Genomic DNA, 19640 nt, shown 5'->3' with positions numbered 1-19640 from the left:
TAATAATTTCACAATTTACTTACATGGGTTTTATATTCTGAGCTACAAAAAAAAATTATTAAAGGAGAGGTCCTAGAATAATATCTGCTTAAAGTGTACATGTCATTAAAGGGGTACTCCGGTGAAAACCTTTTTTCTTTTAAATCAACTGGTGCCAGAAAGTTAAACATATTTGTAAATTACTTCTATTAAAAAATCTTAATCTTTCCAGTACTTATTAGCTGCTGAATGCTACAGAGGAAATTCCTTTCTTTTTGGAACACTGATGACATCACGAGCACAGTGCTCTCTGCTGGCATGGTGGCTCAGTGGTTAGCACTGCTGCTTTGCAGTGCTGGGGCCTTGGGTTCAAATCCCACTAAGGCCAACAATAAATAAAGAGTTATTATAATGATGTCAGCAAAGAGCACTGTGCTCGTGATGTCATCAGAGAGAATTCCAAAAAGAAAAGAATTTCCTCTGTAGTATTCAGCAGCTAATAAGTACAGGAAGGATTAAGATTTTTTAATAGAAGTTATTTACAAATCTGTTTAACTTTCTGGCACCAGTTGATTTAAAAGAAAAAAGGTTTTCACCGGAGTACCCCTTTAAAAAAAGGATTGTGCTGAGAGTGCCACTGATCAGAAAAATGAGCAGGAAGAAGCACATTCTCCTGATTGGTGGAGGTCACCTGGTCAGCGAAAGTCTCCTGATCAATGAGGGTCTCCTGATTGGTCGTGGTCCCTTGATCAATGAGTGTCTCCTTATTGGTGGTGGTCCCTGATCAATGAGGGTCTCCTGATTGGTGGTGGTCCCCTGATCATTGAGGGTCTCCTGATTAATGTGGGTCTCCTGATTAGTGGTAGTCCCATGAACAGTGAGGGTCTCCTGATCGGTGGGGGTCTCCTGATCGGTGGTGGTCTCCTGAGGTGGGCGTCTCCTGATCGGTGGGGTCTCCTGATCGGTGGTGGTCTCCTGAGGTGGGCGTCTCCTGATCGGTGAGGGTATCCTGATTGGTGGAGGTAGGTGGGGGTTTCAGCTCTGAGCACTGGACCCCTGACCAATCAAATATTTTGACAAGTCATTTTTTTTTTTTTTAAATAAAAGGGCCGTTTTAAAATTATAAAACCCCAGTCTGGAAATATTAGAACTGTTTCTTGTGGGCTATCTAACTCTCAGTAATTTCTACTATAGAAAAGGTGGGCCACCATTTATTCCCAATTCCAATCCTTTCAAGCCTAATTGCTGTGGCGAGATGCAGTGAATAGAGACCCTTGTAGTCAATGGACCGGTTCACATAAATAGCTGTTGATATAATGGCAAAATAGGGTTTCTTGAATACATGCCGGCATGCAATTGTCCTTATGGCATTTCCATTACAATTGCACTATTCAGTGGTAAAATACTCCAGGATCACGCTAGTCCCCACCAGTGACTGATTATGGAACCCACTGGCCCATAGCTATCAATGATGACAACATTGAAAGGTAGTTGTTTTGGCCGAGATGTTTTATATTCAGGCCTTTTCATTTCTACTAAGTAAAAGTGTCAGTTTTCTGATACAAACTTTCCCTTAATGGCTCATAGCGGCTCTAGCATCGGACATAGACAGGAATCCAACAGTAAAATAAGAACGCGACAGACAGAAATATCACAAAAGTAAAAAGTTTTCACTCTGATCAGGAGAAACACGAAATTCCTACTGTTTTTTTTTTTAACCAAATAACAGAGAGATCTGTTACCACTTGTCCAAAAACAAAATGTGAGTCAGAATTACTGTACTGTAGGGATGTGTGAACCCAGCCTAAAAGTATTGCCTGAATATATCCGTCACATGATGAAATGTTTCTGACACTTTTTATTGATCATTATTGATCATTCATAATAAGTTTTTTTGTGACTTTGCTTAGGTGAATTTGAATATTTAAATGTATTTTGTTCTATAATTTCAATATCAAACACTCCCACAAAATGACATGTGTGATTTTATCCATAGGCCCAATTGGTTCTGACAATGTAGGTTGGTCAGTATTCAGCCAGTATTAGCCAAAACCAGGAGTGGAACTCATATAGAGAAAATCTTTTGAGGCTGGAACAACATAAAAATGTTGGCCAAGACAAGTGCCACTGTGGGGATCACGCTGCATCGCAACTAAGGAATGCGAATGGTGGCCACGCTGTGATCTCAAAGTGGCAGAAACTCAGCAGGTGCAGGAAATCCCACCAAGATGGATTTCTTGTAACTATTGGGTCATGGTCACAACTACTTGGGGGGAACAATGGAACTCCATTTATGGACCTTAGGTGCAATGTAAACCACACAGTGGTCTTTGGTTGTATGACCCCTGTCACAGCCAAAATCACTGTGTAGCCCTAGCCTAACGGAAATATATATACAGTGGTCCCTCAACATACAATGGTAATCCGTTCCAAACGGACCATCGTTTGTTGAAACCATCGTATGTTGAGGGATCCGTGCAATGTAAAGTAAAGGACTGTGGTCTACATCTTGTGGACCTCCAGATGTTGCAAAACTACAACAGCCAGCATGCCCGGACAGCCAACGGCTGTCCGGGCATGCTGGGAGTTGTAGTTTTGCAACATCTGGAGGTCCGCAGGTTGAAGACCACTGGTATTGGAGGTTATACTCACGTGTCCCCGCCGCTCCGGACCCGTTACCGCTGCCCTGGATGTCGCCCTCCATCGCTGTCGCCGTGTCCCCGACGCTCCGGCAAGGCCTCTGCTGCCCCGGCATCCTCACTCTCCGTCGCCATCATAACGTCACTACGCACGCTGCTCCTATTGGATGATGGGACGGCGTGCGCAGCGACGTGATGACGACGATGGAGAGCGCTGGCGATGGAGGGGGTCCCGAAGAGGACGCGCCGGAGCCCCAAGGACAGGTAAGTGATCGTCAGCGGACCACACGGGGCACTGTAAACAGCTATCAGGTGGCAGCTGAAGCAGTTCGCTGTCCGGGCATGCTGGGAGTTGTAGTTTTGCAACATCTGGAGGTCCGCAGGTTGAAGACCACTGTTAGAGGAAGTTGTACTCACTTGTTCCTGCAGCACCGGACGGACACCACTCGTCACTGCTGCCCTGGATGTCGCCGTCCATCGCTGTCGCCGTGTCCCCGACGCTCCTGCAAGGCTTCTGCTTCCCCGGTATCCTCTCTCTCTGTCGCCGCCCTCACGTCGCTACGCACGCCGCTCCTATTGGATGACAGGACGGCGTGGGCAGTGACGTGATGATGACGATGGAGAGCGCCGATGATGGAGGGGATCCCGAAGAGGACGCGCCGGAGCCCCAAGGACAGGTGAGTGATCGTCAGCACAGGGCACCGTAAACGGCTATCCGGTGGCAGCTGAAGCAGTCAGCGCTGCCGGATAGCCGTTTATGCGATGGCCCCGACATACAAAAGCATCGTATGTTGATGCTGCCTTCAACATGCGATGGCCTCTGAGAGGCCATCGCATGTTGAAATTATCGTATGTCGGGGCAATCGTAGGTCGGGGGGGTCACTGTATATATATATATATATATATATATATATATATGTATATCTTTTTTTTTTATATGTGTAATGTTAAAGGGATATTACTACGATGGACATTTTCTGTTTGGAATTTCTAAAAGGAAGTTCTGTGTGGATTCCACATGCAGCAGCCTCCCGTTGATCCTATGGTTGCTTAGTTTACATGTCGGAAGTTCTGCAGCGGAACTTCGGATGTGAAATTTGATTCTGCCAGAAGAATAAACATGTTCATTCTTTTAGTGAAATTTGCCTGGAAAGTTCTATTATTAAATTGTTCTAAAAACAGGAGAGAAAGCGCTCCATAGGGTAATACCACCGGAGATGGGGGGAGGGGAGAGTAAAAGCTAATTTTAAGCTGCTCACCCTGGGTGGTTGTGTAGCCTCATACACAACAATGGAAATCGCTTGGATACAATGGTCCGTCTGCGGCCCTCCTGGTGTGGATTCCACAATGTATAGGTACAAGACAAGGCTTCAGTATAGGGTGCAGGAGTACATCGGCGCTGAACGGACCCAGGACACAGCAGGTAAGAAAGTAAAATCCAATTCAGGCCTGATGAATCTGTGCTTGCGCAGGGAAACGTGTTGCATCAAATAAATTGGATTTTACTTTCTTACCTGCTGTGTCCTGGGTCCGTTCAGCGCCGATGTACTCCTGCACCCTATACTGAAGCCTTGTCTTGTACCTATTATTTAATTGGACTTTTAATTTTAGGGGTTCATTTCAGCAGCAAATTCCTCTGTATGAAAAGATGGGAAATCACTAGGATATACCATCACTTTATAATCAATGGGGGTCTGATTTTTGGGACCACCACTGATCCTGAGAATAAAAGGGAATCCCCTTACTTAAATGGGCTGGCTGCTGTTCCCTGCACATTGAATTTGTTTCAATGGGGGTCCCATAGGTCAGACCCTGATGGGTTATAAAGTTACGGTATATCCTAGTAATATGTCATATGTTTATAAGATAGGAAAAGTCCTTTCAAAAGAATTCAATGCTAGATGACTGGAATTCAATTTAACAACTGTACACAGGATTGCTGTGTGTTCTGAGAGTGAATTCAGAGCGAAAAGGGTCCCCTGTACAGCACCTTCTCTCAGCCAGAGGCGAGAATGTCTACAAAGAGTGTTTGTCACAGGACTTAGCTCTTTTATGTGTTACGCTTACAGCACATTGTTTTCTGTGGGAATTATGTAATTCTTTTTCCTTTTGGCTACAGGGGAAATAAAGAAGACTTACCATCACTCCTCCTTACAACTTTGTTTTACTAAATACCGGTATTCTCCATTAAACAACAATTCTAAAACATCTATTCTTAAATTATAACCATAGTTTCCGAAAACTCTTGACCAGGGACGTCACTTTAGGGGGTGCAGAGGTAACAGTCGAATCTGGTTCCTGGTGCCTAAGGGGGCCCCAAGGCACATCTACCCGATAAGAGACCAGAATTAGGGTAGACATGGGGCCCTGTTGCACATTTTTCACATTGGGGCCCAAAAGCTAAAATGAATGCCTCTGCTTTTAACATTTCACAGAGGATTTCATTGATGGGGGTCTGGATGCTGAGAACAAACTGGAACAAACACTTGTTATGGTGCAGTTTCTCCCAGCTGTCTCTGTGTCGGGTTTTATTTATTTTTTAAAAATTTTTTTTCTGTGTCTTTATGACATGTAAATGACAGTTCCCATCCAGGGTGCCTCCAGCTGTTGCAAAATCACAACTCCCAGCATGCCCAGACAGTGTGGTATCTGCTTTTTCCAAATAGGTCAGATAGAACAAAACTCAGGTAGTTCAGGGTCGTAGATGCATGTTATCACAATCTAGTATGATCCCTGCGAATGTGACTCCTAGGCTATGTTCACATGATGGCAGAGCGCTGACAAAACATGCTAAGACCGTTCTCCTAGACGACAATACATTTTCGTGTGGAAAGAATAGACAATAGAATGCTGGAATCAGAATTTCAGAAATCGGAAATTCTGTTGTGCACAGTGTAGCAGAATCCCATTGATATGAATGGGACGCTGCTGCAGCAGAATGTCCATGTAGAATTATTCTGCAGAATTCCGTGCGGAATTAAAATTATAATGTGTATTGGCAACTATAGGGGGGCACATAGGTTTCATAGCTTCTTTTCTTGACTTTACTCCCTATGTGCACACTAACAGCTCTTTCAATGGCCAGGTTTCCTGTAATGTGTATTTTCAAGTGCTGCAGCCTAAGACTGAAAAGCATTTTGAAGAAGGATTTAAGAGCTTTTTAGTTCATCTTCCATCAACACATGACGGAACACAGGAATAATTCTCTTCTAAGTGCTTCTTGATGTAAAGTTCCTTACAAAGTTACCAGGCAGCCCTGGAATTGTGCACACACAACTGATTAAATTTACTTTGCCCTTAGCAACTCAAATAACCAGAAAGTATTCAGTTCATCCCCCAAAAACTCCTATAGGAGGTCAACATGAAATGTATAGACACCGGTCATAGCAAATGTCATGGGGTCACAAGGCAGTAAGATGCTGAGATATCAAAAATGTATTTCATGTTGTCATTAGAAATTATTCAAATAAATAATTGGGATTGAAAATGTGTTTTTGGTGGTGGTGTTGGTGGGGGTTGGGGTGGACATGGTTTCTCTATGTCTCACTTCTACAAATGGTTGTCCTCTTGTGTGGTCACTTTCACACTGACACTATTGTTTGGCTCCCAAAAAGCAGATTGACCATCACCTCGGAGCATGAATCAGATAACTGCGTCAGTGGCCAAAACTATAGTGGGAATGTTTTCTTACATGGCAGAGATGCTGGAATAAAAACAACAAAAATGGCTTGAATTTTTCTCAAACCTTTGCACAGACCTTAAATGAAATGTAAATGACACAGGCGGACAAAGCATACATATTACTATAAGTGGATAATGAAACCTATACTGCTGTGATGTCCAGGGATCTGAGATCAGGCAATTCATTGTTGCAAATAAGGCATGTCAAAGGAGTCGACCCTCAGAAAAGAGAAATTCCTTAAAGTGTAGATGGATGTCCAAGGATGTTGCTCCAGACTATAAAGGAAAATCTAAACCTATACCTGAAATTTTGGACAAAGATAAGGATAAAATAACTTTATTGATTTTGAAAATGGATTTTGATGGCTTCGCTCTCTTCATCAGGTCCGGACCTGACAAAGAGGACATAGCTCTAAAACATGTTGCCCAAACCAGTGAAGTTTTATTATTTTATCCTTGTCCAGAGTTACAAATAAGGTGTGAGTATTGTATGATATTGATTTGGATTTGCACATAAAGTTAGAAGTAGATTCTGAAAAAAGAAAAGGTATAAAAGGAAAGACTAAAGGTGTCCATTCGCATAAAATAGCTGTTGATCAACTGTTTGGTGGTCAACTACTACGACACTCCCCATACCCCCAAAAACATGAATAATCAGGTTGACTTAGCGTTTATGTGTTCAGAATGAAAAAAGGTGGTGGTAAGCCGCTGTCAGACAATGGGAGCTTATCCTTCCGAGAAGACAAATATTTGAATTTGATTGAGCCCAATCCTTCCCTCCCCTGACATTATTTGTCTAGAGAGATCCGGGAGGTTCAGATACACATTTGATGATTGGCCGATCCCAAAATTTGCAGTTAGCAATAACTATTCCTTTAGCATACACTCAAGAAAATGATGTGCACGAAAGTTGTACAATGAGATAGATCGAGACCCTATGTGCTGCCATATGGTGCTCTTTGCAGCACTGTATTAGAGAGATATTCACCCCCAGAAACAATGAGTCTGTTGGAGGATTTCGTACAGTGGTCCTTCAATTTACAATATTAATTGGTTCCAGGACGACCATTTTAAGCTGAAACCATTGTATGTTGAGACCATAACTCTGTGGAAAGCTGGTAATTGGTTCTGAAGCCACCAAAATGTCATCCACACATAGGAAAAGGGGAGGATTAAAGAAAAATAAGCAAATAACTAATATAGATAAAGCAAATCCTTACATATAAAAGTAATAAAGATCTGCTGGAGCTGTAATCACTGTCTATGTAGAGGACAGGAGCTTCTTCAGGGTCCTGTACAGTACACGCAATGTCCTAAAAAGGTAATATGGAGCCAAACTTACTTGGTGTCCAAAAGGAGCAGCTATCCCTGGCACAGGTAAAGAGTAGTACAGAACATGTAGTACCTCCCTGTACTGTAGGGGGCGCTACCAGACAGCCATTGTTTGTCTCCCAAAAATCAGATTGACAGTCACCTTTGAGCATGAATCAGATAACTGCAACAGTGGCCAAAGAGCAATTTCCTACATGTGATGCATATGTTACATTTATTACATTTTAATGCTTCAATAATAAATATAACATTTCAGTCAAATTGACCTTCATCAGATACACTAAAGGATAGAATGAAACAAAAACATATTGATCAGCAAAATTCAAGAAAGCAAACATAACATTAGTAAGTAGTACATCAAATAATAGCTTAGCAGTCATCAGAATAAACAGGACCATAAAAGAGAAAACCACACATTTTTATGCATAATAAAAAGATGCGATAATCACAGGAAATCTGCGGAGAACTGGATATCGCAGAAGCTCCACTTACGTGTTCCTTAGAGGGGTACTCCACCACTAGACATGTTATCCCCTATCCAAAGGATAGGGGACGACATGTCTGATCGCAGGGGCGCCAGCTGCTGGATCCCTGTGATCTCTGTGGCGGCGTGATCTCTGTGCCGGTGATCTATGGTCACGGAAGCCTGGGGCTTCATGTCTATGGGAGAGGGCATGACGGCTCCCGTAGACATGAATGGAGGGGGCGTGGTGGCTGTGATCGCCAGGCACCGATCCGGCGGAGATTGCAGGGGTCCCCAGTGGCCAGACATGTTATCCTCAATCCTTTGGATAGGGAACAACATGTCTAATGGAAGAGTACCCCTTTAAACAAAATCTGTTGTTTCTTGTATTTTCTTGTGAATGTAGTGATTTTCTTTTGTGCACAGATAGCTGTGATTTTCCTGTGATTATGGTATCTTTTTATTATGCATAAAGATTTGTGGTGTTCTCTTTCATTGTCATGTGTATTCTGATGAGCGTATGTTGCTATTATTTACATTTATGTACTTTGCCCTACTTGCCAATCTTGTTTATTTGCTTTCTCATTGTATCCATATACAGTACATTTGGCATTGAATTTTGCTGGTCTTTGGGGATGATTCATTAAGCTTCTTTTCCTGTTTTATAGGTGTAGAAAGTTGCTATTTTGCACTAGTTCTAGTTTGTGCAAAAATGTATAACTTTTTGCCCCTTTATTAAAAAAAGGAGGACATGACCTAAGCTCACAACTAACTTATTACAATAGTGGCAAAGAAAACAGGGCTTGCACTCACCATCCAAAGTAGATTCTTTATTTCTTTGTGTCAGGCATAACAGGCTGGTGGAGGCAGGTGGGGAGGTACCAGGACAGTCTGTTTCACGCCACTCAGGCGCTTCTTCCAGCCGGTATGATACCGGCTGGAAGAAGCGCCCGAGTGGCGTGAAACAGTCTGTCCCGGTCCCTCCCCACCCGCTTCCACCAGCCTGTTATGCCTGACACGAAGAAATAAAGAATTTACTTTGGATGGTGAGTGCAAGCCCTGTTTTCTTTGCCACTATTTCTGCTTACTGCCTCTAAGCTTAGCACCACCGAGACCTGAGTCTCACATACAGGAGAGACAGCACTATCCACACCACACCTGCTGCCGCTCACCTTAGTCTAGCAGTGCCGGACATTTTGTCTTAGGACATTTCTCCTCATTGTGTAACTTATTACAATATACACTGCTATGGCCAGTCTTAGTAAATCAACCCCTATATGTTTTTTGTTTTGTTCTATTCTTAGGCCATGTTCACACAAAGGAATTTCCAAGCAGAATCCGGCAAAATAATTCTTCTCAAAAATTCTGTTGCAGCAGAGTTCCCCATTGTTTTCAATTGGGTTTCTTCTCTACCGTGCACATGATGGAATATCCATAGCGGAAATATCTGCCGCAGAAATCCAGATTCTGTCATGTAAACACAGTCTTAGAGTGTCTGATGACCCAAACATTATATTTGTTAGTAACGTATTGCAATTTAATAAAACGGACCATACGCATCATTTTGGAGTGCCAAGTTGTTATTACTATATTGGTTGGAGGAGTGGAATCCTACAGTGGCACTAACTATTGTTCTATGAGTACCGTATTTTATGCTACTATGTGCTGCTAAGAACTGGAAACATCATTAGATACAGTAGCCGGTATTGTATTAAAACAAACAATACATTTCCTGGAGCTGATGGTGGTTGCCGAACGTATAAAATTGCCTTCAGTTCCTCAGCCAAGTGTCAAGCAGGCGGAGCCGAGCTGCTCAAGTGCCACAGCCTAGCACGTCTCCTGGTTTGCTCTCCCCCCCAGCCTCTTCTTCACTGGCATACAGTGCTCTTTATATTAATCAAGTTGGATCTGGGAGGGGAAGACCAGAAGTGTAATTTTAAGCTTCTAGGCCCCGATGCAAATTCTGCAACAGGACCCCATTTGTAATACTGGGTTCCTTATGGGGTGAATGGGCCTTTGGGACAATCAAGGAGGCGCACCAGGCTGCACAACCTCTTTGAACAGTTGCTCATGCTATTCCTTTTTGGGGTGTAATCACATGTACAGTATTCTGCACACATTTGATGCTGCAGATTTAATACTGCAGAGTTCAATGTAAACAAAATGGCTGAACACAGTTTCAAATGCTGCGCATCAAATATGTGCAGGATACTGTATGTGTGAATGGTGTAATGTGAATAACCCTTAGGCTATATTCACACGGGGGAATGACCGCACGTAAAATCTCCATACGGACATTCTCCTGGAAGCCAAGCGCCGGCATGTCCTGCTAGCGCTAGGCTGGCAGGAGAATGTCTATACGGAGATTTTACGTGTAGTCATTCTCCGCACTTAACGCTTGGGGAAGTGCCGTCTCATAGCCAGCAATGCATTTTCGTGAGGAGTCTGCAAAAAGAACAGACATGTCTATTCTTATTGCGGACATCGGAGTTTGAATTTCCATGCCAGATGTTTCCGGCACGGAAATTCTGCTATGTTAGACAGCGCAGCAGAATCCCATTGAAATCAATGGGAATCTGCTGCTGTGGAATTTGTGCGAGCATGAAGGAATGGTGTATTTCTATGTATCAGATCTGTTGCAGAAATTGTTATTATCCTATTGATATCAATGAGGATGCAGAAACCTATGCACATGCTGCAGAAACAACCCTATTCATATCTATTGAATATATTTTTATAAATCTGCTTTGTGAGAACATACCCTTAGGAGATGTCAATCTAGTCCTACACACATCAAACTGAAGCTTTAAAGGGGTACTCCGGCGGAAAAGTTTATTTATTTTTTTATTTATTTTTTTATCAATTGATGCCAGAAAGTTCAACAGATTTGTAAATAACTTCTATTAAATAATCTTAATCCTTCCAGTACTTATTAGCAGCTGTATACTACAGAGGAAATTCTTTTATTTTTGGATTTCTTTTCTGTCACTACCAGAGTGCTCTCTGCTGACATATCTGTCCATTTAAGGAACTGTCCAGAGCAAGAGAAAAACCCCATAGCAAAAAAATTCTGCTCTGGACAGTTCCTAAAATGGACAGAGGTGTCAGCAGAGAGCACTGTGGTCGTGACAGAAAAGAAATCCCAAAAGAAAATAATTTCCCCTGTGGTATACAGCTGCTAATAATTACTGGCAGGATTAAGATTTTTTTTGATAGAAGTAATTTACAACTATGCTCAACTTTTTGGAACCAGTTGATTTAATAAAAAAAAAAAAAAAAAAGTTTCCCACCGGATTACCCCTTTAAGGCTTGATCTAAGTGGTCTTAGCAGAAACTCTTAAACCTATCCATTACCTCTTCTCTGTCTACAAAATTCCTGGCACTCATACCTGTCAATATAACCAGTAACAATATATACAGAACTTATGACAAACACAGGTAAATACACTAAATTAGCTCCAACATAGTGCAAGAATAGTATATACTGTTACATTTCTATAGGACGGTGTTTCCCAACCAGGGTGCCTCCAGCTGTTGCAAAATTAGAACTCCCAGCCTAAGGCTATCCGGGCATGCTGGGAATTGTAGTTTTGCAACATGCTACGTATATGAATGACTTGTACGGAAAGTATATAGGAAAGTGTTTGCCAGCAGGGCGCCTCCAGCTGTTGCAAAACTACAACTCCCAGCATGCCTGGACAGCCGAAGGCTGTCCGGGCATGCTGGGAGTCGTAGTTTTGCAACATGCTACATATATGAACGTCTTGTATGCAAATAAAGGATAGTGTTTCCCAACCAGTATGCCTCCAGCTGTTGCAAAACTTCAAAGCATGCCCGGACAGCCAAAGGCTGTCAGGACATGCTGGGAGTTGTAGTTTTGCAACATGCTACATTTATGAATGATTTATATGCAAATGATATAAGACAGTGTTTCCCAACCAGGGTGCCTCCTGCTGTTGCAAAATGACACATCCCAGTATGCCTTTGGATGTCCGGGCATGCTTCGTAGTTTTGCAACAGCTGGAGGCATACTGGTTGGGAAACACTGTGCTTTATTTGCATACAAGACATTCATATATGTAGCATGTTGCAAAACTACGACTCCCAGCATGCCCGGAGAGCCTTCGGCTGTCCAGGCATGCTGGGAGTTGTAGTTTTGCAACAGCTGGAGGCTCCCTGGTTGGAGAAACTGATATAGGACATAATATACACAGACACACCTATCTTAAAATGAGCTATTAAAGAATAACCATGCAACCACAAATGCGCAACTGCCAGCGCCCTATGATTTAAAGGGCTTCGACAAAACCTGCATATCTCTCCGATCGTTGTAGAACTACAAATCCACACATTTAATGAGTACCACAGCTCCGCTACATTACAGCACTTCCATCGCATCATCCGACACATGTTGCTGATGCTTGCTGTCTGCATCTCATCTATTATTGATCTCCTCACATTTCCCCGGGTAGCTGTCTGGTCTGCGGAGAGTTATGACGCTTGAAGTTCTGCAGTTGGATAGTCATAACCAAAGTCATTGATCTTCGATAAGTTACAGAACGGGCGATGGGAATTAGTTGCAATATACATATAGTAGATGCGCGGCTTCCAACGCGCCTGCTGATTAGCAATACTACAATATCATACATCACAGTGAAGTACAATATAGTGTAAGGCAATAGAGCGTTACCCCCTAAGTCCTTACACTGAGGCGACTCCTGCCATCCCAATAAATTAGTTGTCGTATAAGTCATCCCCTACTGTTGCAGAATAATTTACTCACCTCCCCAGCATTGGTATCCCTGGCTCAGCTCAAGGTCCTTATGCTAAAAAACCAATATCCCCCTGAAGTGGAGCACAGTCCAACCTCATCCCACCCCAGTCCTCCCCCCCCCCCCCAGTCCTGCTTCCTAAATCAATCAGACTCCACACAAAGCACTGGAGAAGATCGTGACCAGAATCCAGATATCTCTCGGTACAGACAGGAGTCATAGCAACTGCAGCAACACTGCGACTATGTGGGGAAGGAAGACCCCCTCTACAAACAGCCTGGGGAGGGGGGTGAGAAAGAGAAAACAGGGGCGTTAATCAGGAAAGTGACACTAAAGAGAGATTAAAGACAAATAAAATACTGGGTGAGGGGCTGGATCAAGTCAGGGGGGGGGGGACGGGGACACGAGGGAGCGCATCAGGTGAGCAGAAAAGGGATAAAAAAAGTGTGCAGGACCCCCAGGTGTTCGGCAGTCACTTTAAGACAAGCCAAGGAACGTGCTCTCAATCACCAAAAGTGCAAAAAAAATAATGCAAACGTGTCACACCAAACGTGGACAAACTTACCCTTCCCCTTCTGGCCAAAAGGCACCTGCAAGGTTGCAGTTCAATGGGGGAGATTTATCAAAACCTGTCCAGAGGAAAAGTTGCTGAATTGCCCATGGCAACCAATCAGATCGCTTCTTTCATTTTTGAAAAGGCCTCTGAAGAATGAAAGAAGCGATCTGATTGGTTGCGATGGGCAACTCAGTAACTTTTCCTCTGGACAGGTTTTGATAAATCTCCACCAATGTCCCTTTTCTCCGAAGCTACTAAGGGACCACAAATGCTACCGGCATTAACCTAGGCGTTAACCAGAGCTCGCAGAGCTGTTAAACAGTCAGTAAGTACCCTGTAGGAGTACCCAGGGTTTTAGCAGGGAGGTGAGGAACCTGATGGCCACACACACCTCCCCGAGACAGGATGCAGGGACACCCAGAAAGGCTACCGCACCCTGACCAATAATTTGGACAGGTTTTGATAAATCTCCTCCTGTGTGTCCAGAGGATTGGTCAGGGTGCGGTATGTTCGTTCCCTTTTTTTATCCATGCGAAAATTCATAATAAAATATGCATAGTGCGCATGCCCGATTATATCTTTCACCTAAAAGAAGGGAGGGATCAGTGTCCCCTGGAAGTGCCAATATTTGCATATTCGCATATACGAAATATTCACGCTCCACACCCACTCACACAGTAAATAATATTGGAGCTTTCTTTGGACCACAAGCTGGAAGCAGGGAGGGATGATCACTTTTTTTTTACACAGTACACATCATTGTTGTGATGTGTACTGTGAAGAAAAAAAACAAAAAATGAATATTCGTCATTATGAATATATATATCGCTATATTCTAAATATTTGCGAAATCGCGAAGTGCCGATATTCGCGGTAAACTTTCACATTTCGAATATTCGTGCTCAACACTACTATCTACATGGAATGTGTGCCTCTACATGAAGCCAGTGTCCATGCATGAGGGGTTACTTAAGACTGGCGTGAGACTTGGACAAAAAAAAAACATTAAAAAATCTATGAAAAAACTGCTTTTTTGCCAATGACAACAAAAAAGTGATTTGAGAGCACGTACCTCGGCACTAACCAAAGAGCAATGTGTGAATAAAGGGCAGCCAGATCATATGATCTATTTCTGCAGTTAATCATCTGTTTCTAGACATATTCATAGACTAGCAGCAAACATCTGGCCACTGCATAGCATAAAAAACAACTATAAAAAATGCTAAATGCTGTGTGGGAATCTAGCTGTATAGATATGGGAGTACCAAATTGGAGTGTTAAAGGTAGTATAAAGAAAGACACCATCGCTGTATCTGTACAGTGTAAAATATTTAACCTAATAAACACCGTCCGTATACATTATACTTGTGTAAATCCAGCATCACTTCTACCCACTTATTTGCTCACTAGCAGCGTGCAGCTACAGAAGATACTTTACATAACACACACCGTCCTGACATGTAAATCTCAAGTGTCAGGCATTTAAGTCTCAACCTGTTCTGCCCAGGAACATGCCAAAACTGCACAGAATCCACACTTTATATGCAAATCTGCATAAGCCCACCTTCTGCCATCTTGTTTATCTAGTAGGTTAGTAAAAAAAAAATAAAAAAAAAGAAGCTACTTAATAACTAAATGTATATGTGAGATGTGAGGTGGGGCAGTACGGGAAATGTTGCCCGTACCCTTGCTGCCCTGTCAGGCAGCCTCCTTCAGTGTCCCAAGGGCCCCTTGCACCTGTTTCCCCCCTGTACATATGTTCTGCAGTGTACTTGTGGTGTCCCAGTACCGCATTCTATACGGTACTTGTTTATTTATGGGGCCCCATAGCCAGAGTCCCAAGGTCTTAAGGATCCCTGTTAGCCAGTCTACCCCTGGTCGCCTCTATTCTAGTGTATAGATCTCTAATTTATTCATAGGTTATATACATAGAATAACGTGTAAATAAATGGTTAATTACTTGTTTCCGTTAGCGTTGCAGGACCTGCGGGTCATGTGATGAGGTGAACTCTATGGTATTTAGCTTAAGGACCTTTGGAGGCCCTGTGACGTAAGCAATCCCATCTCACCATGTAATGGTGAATGGCAGACGTTCGGACCAATCAGATTCGCCACGCCCCCTGCCCATATAAGGGAGCGGCGGCCATCTTTTTGCTCTCTTGTTCCTGGTTAAGCAAGCAAGTAAGACCTGTACAGCAGTAATCGCAGTGAGTTAGGCCTGAGCCTTGCGGCAACAGCTGAGCAATTATAACTATAGAGTGCATCAATTTCCAAACACTCTGCAGCATCACCGGACCTAATAACTCCCCTAAATCCGGACGGATCTGCAACTCTCTTGCTAAATTCAGAGACTTTATGTCTAGCTCAAGGTCCGCAACTACTGCCAGTCACTAAGCAACCTAAGGACTGTTTGTATGAGACTGTTACTGTGCCGTGGTTAGTGCAAGAACTTCAGTAAAAGTTATTCAAGTTCAAGTTTAAATCTCCTTGTGGACCTTCAGTTATTTTATGCACCTATCGTTACTGGGAAGGGCGGTGATAGGCCGGAACATTGATTCAGCATACCAGCCCTCAGCCTATCGTCACGAACTCTAGGGTTAACATTAACCCCTTCTATACCTCTACCATACCCCCACTACCATACACCGCCCAAGGGCTACCACATACTGTATTATAAAATGTGTTGTAAGAGTTATGTCATGTGATTGTTACCCAGGAGGTACCAGTGACCAGGTGATCCCAAGAGTGACCTATGGGCTCCCTACTAGTCTCCCCCATATAAGCCCTGGGTGGAGCTTCTCCCTTCTCTCTTAGCTCTTGTTTCCTTCTGAGGTCCAGTGCAGTCGGGCCTAGTGTGTGTGTTCTGAGTGTTGGAGACCTCAATGTCAATTCCTGCAGCCACCATCAACTCAAGTAAGCTAAAGTGACAGCTTTATGAGTCAAATAAAGTCAGTCCCTGTTATCTGTCAAGTCAGCGTGGTCTGCATTCAATTGTCAAGTCCTACTACAAGTCCCAGCAAGCCCTTAAGGTCTCTGCGTCTCTGGTCACCACCTTGGGCCCTGGCTGAACTGTATAGACTTTACCAACTGTCTACCCTCAGTAAAGCTACTGTTGTCCGTAACTTGGCGCCGGAGTCTTTATTGCCCCCCCCTAGCCCTGGATCTAGAGGTATAACTTCGGGTGGTTTTACGCTAAACCACGCCCTGGCGTCATGAATATAAGGGGTTGATGCCATCTGCCCCTAGGATACCAACTTCTGGCCTCCTCACACCCTGCTACCACAACTTTTGGCATCCTACGAACAGGATATGGGTGTGCGCCTTAAGCCACAAGTCCTCCCCTAGTCTGAACTGTGTCCAATATTGTCTGCAAAAACTGCATGCCGATGTGATTTAAGTCTGCGCCAGAAGGTGTATGGGACTTTGCAAATGAAAAGTTGTTTACTCATGGTGCTTGTGAAATAGAAGGGGAAGTGAAGAAAAGACTGTTATCTGCTACTGTGAACTGTAAAGAGGTAGTGCCTGAAAGGGTTAAGTTGGTCCGGTGTTTCCTGTGCACAAGAGCGGTTGCAGCTCCACCCCGTCAGTCCCCAGCGGTGACACCTCTTCAATCAAGTGAGGAGGAACCAAAGAGCCACCCTTTGTTGCACAGGCGAAGATTTTGCCGAAACAGGAAGTTCCCTGGGCGCAGCCATATTGGAGGGTCCTACTACTGCGTCCCGCTCTGCCGCTATCCATCAAGCACCCGCTGCAGCGCAGACTCTGCAAACACCAACGATTCTCAGTATTAAGTCTCCGGCGTCAGTACCTGCTAGCATTAACCCATTAGTACCAGCAAGTCTGGTTGCAAGATGGATTACAACCGGGTGCCTGCAAAATAGAGGGGGAGTACCCCCATCAGTCAAGTCCAAGTCCATTTCAGCAATCGTCTTAAAAGGGGAAAGCACCTTATTCTTCTTAAAGTGACAGCGCACTCAAAGCTCAACAAGATGTCAGAACTCAGCTCTCCAGATCAACCAGGTGACAGCGCCCCTTCATCTCCAGCAGTGAGGTCATCACCTGCCCCAGCAGCCAGCTTTACCTGCAGTCAGCATCAAAAGTCCTGGTGTTCCATAGTCTGTACCAGTATTCATGGGGAACCCTGTCCTCCCTACCTACAATGGAGACCCCTTCACCCTGAGGGATTTCAAAGAGAGAATACAGAGTTTGTTTGTCTTTTACTCTTTCCCTTCTAATCAACAGGTGCAATTTCTCACAGGACAACTCCAGGCAACAGCGCTAGAGGAAGTCCGCACCTGGCCAGCCTCCGAGAAGGCAACTGTAGAGCAGATCTTTGAAGGTACGTCTTCGGCTGTATGAAAGGCGATAAAAGCCAGGTGAGACCTTGAGAGCATATGCCATAGCCCTACAGAATGCCCTAGAGACTGTCCAAAAACTAGATGGTATAACTTACGAGCAGGGCAATAAGGTGTTAATGGACAAATTTATTGATGGGGCTCATAATAAGTGGGACAAAGCCCAGCTGAGAATGTTAGTGGTCCAAAACCCTAACTTGTCCATCCCCGCTTTCAAAAGACTAGCTATCCAAGTGATTGAGTCCGCAAGTGAGTTAGAGGAAGCTTGTGTGCCCCTTACACCTGTTCCAGAGCCACTAGGGGTGGTAGCCAGATCTATACCACCTCCGTCACCAGACCTCGCCCCAGTGTCCTCTACTTTGCCAGTCACTGCAGCCTCAGATTTACAGAGTGTTAGGCAGGACATTGAACAACTGACTAAGCCATGCCACCCGCGCCACTCCACCTGATCATGAACCGCCCCTGCCTAGAAAACCTGCCCCTGCTCCTTCTCCACGCAATTTCAATTACCACAATGCTCCATCCAATAGACCCTCGGGGACTCAAGGACCCTTTTGCACTTACTGTAAAAAATCAGGACATTGGAGAATGCAGTGCTGGGATTTAAACAGATTCCCCCTGGGGTCGCAGACCGGCCCTCAGGGAAACAGTCATCAGGTCCAATCCCAGAAAGTCAGGACTCTCACTTTATGTTGCCTCCTGCCCCTATGTAAAAGTTATTGTAGAAGGTGTACTGTTGGAAGCATTGATAGATACAGGGTCACAAGTGTCTACTATACCTAAAAGTGTTTTCTATCAGCATTGGGATGTTGGTTAATTGTGCGAGCCTGATGATGTTAACTTCTGAGTAGTTGCGGGTAATGGGCAACCAGTCCCCAGACATGGATACTGGGAGCCAACCATTCAGTTGGGAGAGCATGTACTTAGCGGGCAGGGAGTGATTGTAACTAATGTGACATTATATTGGGGATGAACATTATGAAGAATTGTTTCACTGAAGTGTTAGATGCCTTTCATGCCTCTCTTCCCCATGTGTCCCCTTCAGGCCAGTGGGCTGCGCAGCACCATTTGAAAGTTTTACAGGCGGAGCAGAAGTTTGCCAACAAGCAAGGTGAAATCTGCAGAGTATGAGTTCAAGACGTCAGGTCGGTGACCTTACAACCCAACATGGAGACCATCATCTGGTGTCGTGCACATCCCGGAGTCAAGAATAGGGACTATCAAGCCCTGCTGGAACCTTTGCAATTGGAAGATCATCTTCTTGTTTGAGCTGCGAGAAGCCTTGTCACTGTCACCAAGGGAGAGTCCTGATGCTTTTAGTAAACTTGTCTGATTCTGCTAATGTCCCAAATACACTCCTGTAGCCCAGCTGTACCTCCTAGAGTCGAAAGACATTGTGACAGAACGTCTGGTGGCCCGACAGCGTGCAGCTCAAGTGGCCGAAGGATCCAGTGTGAGCCCTCCAGCGCCCTGGTGGGCGCAACTCCAGGTTGGAGACGACACTACCCCAAGGGACCAAGTCAATGGAATCATCAATGTTGCCAAGAGGTACCATGAGGCTTTCAGCAAGCACCCCACAGACTTCGGGCAGACTTCAATGATTCAGCGCCAAATCCTCACGCCCGGAATGTATCAGACTGTCAAGAAGATGCTGGCTGACATGAAAGAGGCAGACATAATCCAGGAAAGTCAGAGCCCCTGGGCAGCGCCACTTGTCCTAGTCAAGAAAAAGGATGAGACTATCTGCTTCTGTGTATTCCAAGTCCTACCAGGAACACCTTAGCCTCCTGTCAGACGTCTTCCAAGTCCTGAAAAAGCATGGGCTGAAAATCAAACCTTCAAAGTGCCACTTGCTCAAATCTC

At 44.2% G+C, this 19640-nt stretch overlaps 1 protein-coding gene across 1 annotated transcript in view; it reads right to left on the bottom strand.

The window, feature by feature from the left end:
- Positions 1 to 12961, bottom strand: part of CHL1 (cell adhesion molecule L1 like) — a 186720-nt gene extending 173759 nt beyond the window's left edge. The window contains exon 1 of the mRNA XM_056524135.1: positions 12878 to 12961. The gene's annotated coding sequence lies outside the window, so the exon portion shown is untranslated. The remainder of the gene's footprint in view (positions 1 to 12877) is intronic.
- Between the last annotated feature and the right edge of the window lie 6679 nt (positions 12962 to 19640).

Source organism: Hyla sarda, chromosome 6, assembly GCF_029499605.1.
Source record: "Hyla sarda isolate aHylSar1 chromosome 6, aHylSar1.hap1, whole genome shotgun sequence".
Taxonomy (NCBI): Eukaryota; Metazoa; Chordata; class Amphibia; order Anura; family Hylidae; genus Hyla; species Hyla sarda.
The sequence above is the reverse complement of the archived record's forward strand: the minus strand, read 5'-3'. Positions and strand labels throughout refer to the sequence as shown.